The 4,084-nt window shown below is 24.4% G+C and overlaps 1 long non-coding RNA gene across 1 annotated transcript; it reads left to right on the forward strand.

Moving 5' to 3' along the window:
- The first annotated feature begins 1,563 nt into the window (after positions 1-1,563).
- LOC126551319 (uncharacterized) lies at positions 1,564-3,674 on the forward strand. The gene is made up of 3 exons (XR_007605203.1): positions 1,564-2,713; positions 2,836-3,305; positions 3,370-3,674. It is a non-coding gene; the product is annotated as an uncharacterized LOC126551319 (long non-coding RNA).
- The last annotated feature ends 410 nt before the right edge of the window (positions 3,675-4,084 follow it).

Here is a 4,084-nt window from a genome sequence, read left to right on the forward strand (position 1 = left end):
CATTATTTTATAATTTCGCTACCGGTATAGGGCTGGGTGGTTAGTTATACTGCAGCTGTTTGTTTACGGATGGAAATCGGATTTTCGTGCAATGATGATATATTATATATTTATGGCATGATATTATTGTAATTTGATTTCTATGAATTTCGTCTGGACCGTCTAAATTATAAAACGACGAAAACCTATACTTTGCATATCGCATTTTACAAAATATGCGACATTTTAATCAGCGAATTAATATTCGTAACTCGAAATTATTCATGAACAACACTTACACGACTTGTAAGCTGTTAAAAAGTATAGATATACTGTGAATTATAAATTATATAAAAGGGATTCTGTAAAAGGTCGTTTAACTCATTTTCTCAGAAAGTATTAGAAATTAGGAATTTTTTTATGTCATTTGTTATCATTGCAAAACAATATATTTTATTTTTATATTATATTGCTAGTTCTTAAATTTTATTTTTTATTTTTTTTTTAACGAGTGTACATGTTTTTACTTGAATATATTATGTTATATTTTCCTGTGAATTTCATTAGAAAAAAATCGAATTTCAAACGTTTAGTTATTTAGTTATTAGTACTTAAAATTTAAATTTGAGTGACATGGAGCGTAGCACAGACACAAATGTAAATATTTAACCCGAAACATGTTGGTTCGATACTATACCATCATAATGGTACACCCTTTTATGATGCATAAAAAATATTGTTTACGCGGTATTATTGTTGTATTTGTTAGTCATTATAGTTTTTTTAACATTTTACCAATCTCAAAACTACTTTTATAGTTAGTTCATTAGTTGTATGAAGCTTATTATGACTTATATTTATATTTTTATTTTTTATTACAATTAATATAAGATGTTTCATATAATATTACTCTATAATAAAATATGCAAATATTCTGAATCTGAAGTAGGAATTAAACACCGCATATAACATTGACAGTTGTACCTGTATAAGATTATAAAATAATTTTAAACTTCAATATATTTTTAATGCGTAATTGAGAGACTTAACAGTTTATTAACTAATTATTTTCAAAGTTTTATGGTTGTAGTCTGTAAAAAAGCTCTACATATTTGTTTGCATTAATATTTTATTTTGATGTGCAAAAAATAAAGAGCATTCCTTAGAAATAAATTCCAAAAAATCAGAATTTGAATAAATGCATAAAATAAGACAAATTTATGATGAACGTGTTTGGTGAATGGTACTGTACAACGATTTTGTCTTTCAAATTTCGCATTATAACATGTTATACCTATATTATATATTTATATGTATTTATAAATACATAAACCATTTTTTTTTAAATTATTAAAAAAGAAATGTGAAAAATAATTTAAATTTAAAAAGTTCATTAACTGATTTAATGTCAGAATTTGTGAATTTAAAGTGTACCTATTACCATAATCTAGTACTCATATTTATTATGCTAGGCACGAAAAATCCCTTAAAACATTTAGAAAAATGAAATTGGCTTTGAAAAGCTGAATAATATGTAATATATGAGTTTAGTCAGAATATTATACTATGTACAGGGTGATTCTTTTAAGTGGGTACACTAATTATCTCGAAAAGTATTAACTTTTTTTGAATTTTTTTTTTTTTAAACTTCTATGTTTATGTTTTTCTAAAACCGTATAATATTTTAATTTTTTTTACCCTTATATTTATTGGTGAAACCACTATCAACTTTTGATTTTCAAATGGTAACATATAATAAAAATATTATGAATTAATAATCCCATTTTTATTGTAAATTTACGCGTTAAAAATTTTATTTTTCGTTGATTGGTTCGCGAGATACAACTCCTCAAAGTATTGGTGGTTGAAGCCGTTGAAGGAGGTGTTATAGTCGGTAAATGCAGCATTGTTTATACATCATGTCTTCATTTGTAAAGTCCAGGAGCTATAATTGATAAATTCGATACCGTACGACCTAATAAGTATCAGTATTGATAACTGTTGTACTTTGTACCTGATTAATTGAATGTCTTATTAAACCTATATATATATATATATATTAAATGTATATATAATATGCTAATTTGACCATAAAATCTACGTTTTGTTGAACTTGGCTGTTCGCATCGAATCCCCTCCATTGTTTTCATTACATGACAATATTATGACATCATTACGACGCATATACCTATTATTACCGTACAATGATAATAATATTACCAAAACTTTGGCGATACCTTTATCATTATTTATGACAATAATATCATTGATTAAAATATATGATATTAATTAATTAATGATAAATGATAATATCAATAGAAAACCTCGTGGAAAACCAATCAGTATCAGTTGTGATAAACTGGAACTTAAGTTCAAAGTAAAAAGTAAATTGTAATTTGTAATTATTTTAAACCATGTGGCCAGCTGCATAGTGCTTATTAGTTATTACTTAAATAATTAAATATTAAATGATTTAAATGTATGATGTAATTAGTAATTAAACTAATTATTGTATGTTTTATACGTTATACCGTTAAGTATACTAACAGTTTAAATTTCTTTAATAACATAATAATATACTGAAGTACTTAACGCAATAGTTTTTGAATAATTAAGTTTGTCGAAAAATTTCCATTGATGACATCGTAATTTGTGATCTATATTATTAAGTGTGGCGTAAATTTGATAATACCTACCACTTGGAAAGCACAACATTTGTACATACAATTTATTGGTAAGTTTTTTTTAAATAAATAAAATGTATAGGTAGAAAAATAAATTTGATTAATACATTAATTTGTGCATGCAATATACAATATTACATATTAACAGTTTTTAATTAAATTTTATTTTCAGTTTAATCAGTTTTGTTCATTCAGTTACACCACCAAATGTTATTCAACATTTGATAACACAAAAGTTGTTTTATTCTAAAAATTATTAGCTGACACCATAGCACAAACCTAATACAACATAATATATTATTAACCCTATTATTACTTATTACCATCTACTCGGACACAACAAGATGGCTGCGAGGTGCCTATCTATTTATACCTACAATATACTTAAAAATATAATGTTCTCTGTTCAGAAGTACTTTTAATTTGCATTTATTCAAATTTTGCATTCTGGCATAGTAATTATTATTAAGAACTAACATTATCCGTATTTACTACAAAAATACTTAGTCAGATGGTTTGAAAGATAAATAATGAAATCACATAACTTTCTACCTCCAAATTTGCAAATGAGAACGATGATAAATCAAAATATTGTTTCCAATATATAATTTTGATAGTTGAAGATACTATAAAATTAATTAAGTATGTAAACATATTTTTTACTGTTAAATTATTTGGTTATATTTATCCTTTCTTAACTTATTAGATATTCAACTACTCAAGTTAATTTCAAAGAAGTTAAAAAATCAAGTCTGACAATATGTATTCCAGAAGAAAACTAATTCCAATAATATAGTAAACTAAAAATATGTTAAATGAACATTTTAGATACTAATGTATTTTTTTTTTAATTTTAACAAATATTATACAATCAAGTTAATTAGCTAACAACATCAAATCAATCATAAATGTGTGGTAAATTGTACGTTTCTTTAAAAATTAAAAAACAAAAAATCATAGATTGTTCACCTTTATTATTATATATGGAATTATAAAATATTATCCTTAAATAACCACTTTGTATAATATTAGGTAGGTATGTCTTAATCCTAATGTTTAGGTATCATAAAAATATTTTTATTTTAAACTATGTATAATATTGTATATTGTATTTAATGTTTTGCAACTGAATAGTTCCTTCTGTTTGATTGGTGTTGTTAGCTATTTAGGTATTACCACCTACTAAATCAAAATAAATATTATTAGTCCCACTTTTAAATTTTACTGTATTTTTTTAGTTAGGGGTTAAGTTGAGTTTGCTTCTATTTATTGAATACATGTTATGATCTTAACTCATATTTTGCATTTTTGCATTACGAATATTTTGATTTGACTGTATGATTTAAATTGGAATAGACTTATCATAGTCCTGAGCTTTTAAATTATGGTACAATTTTAAAGGGCATTTGTCTAGCAGGGAC

This window comes from Aphis gossypii, chromosome 3 (assembly GCF_020184175.1).
Source record: "Aphis gossypii isolate Hap1 chromosome 3, ASM2018417v2, whole genome shotgun sequence".
Lineage (NCBI taxonomy): Eukaryota > Metazoa > Arthropoda > Insecta > Hemiptera > Aphididae > Aphis > Aphis gossypii.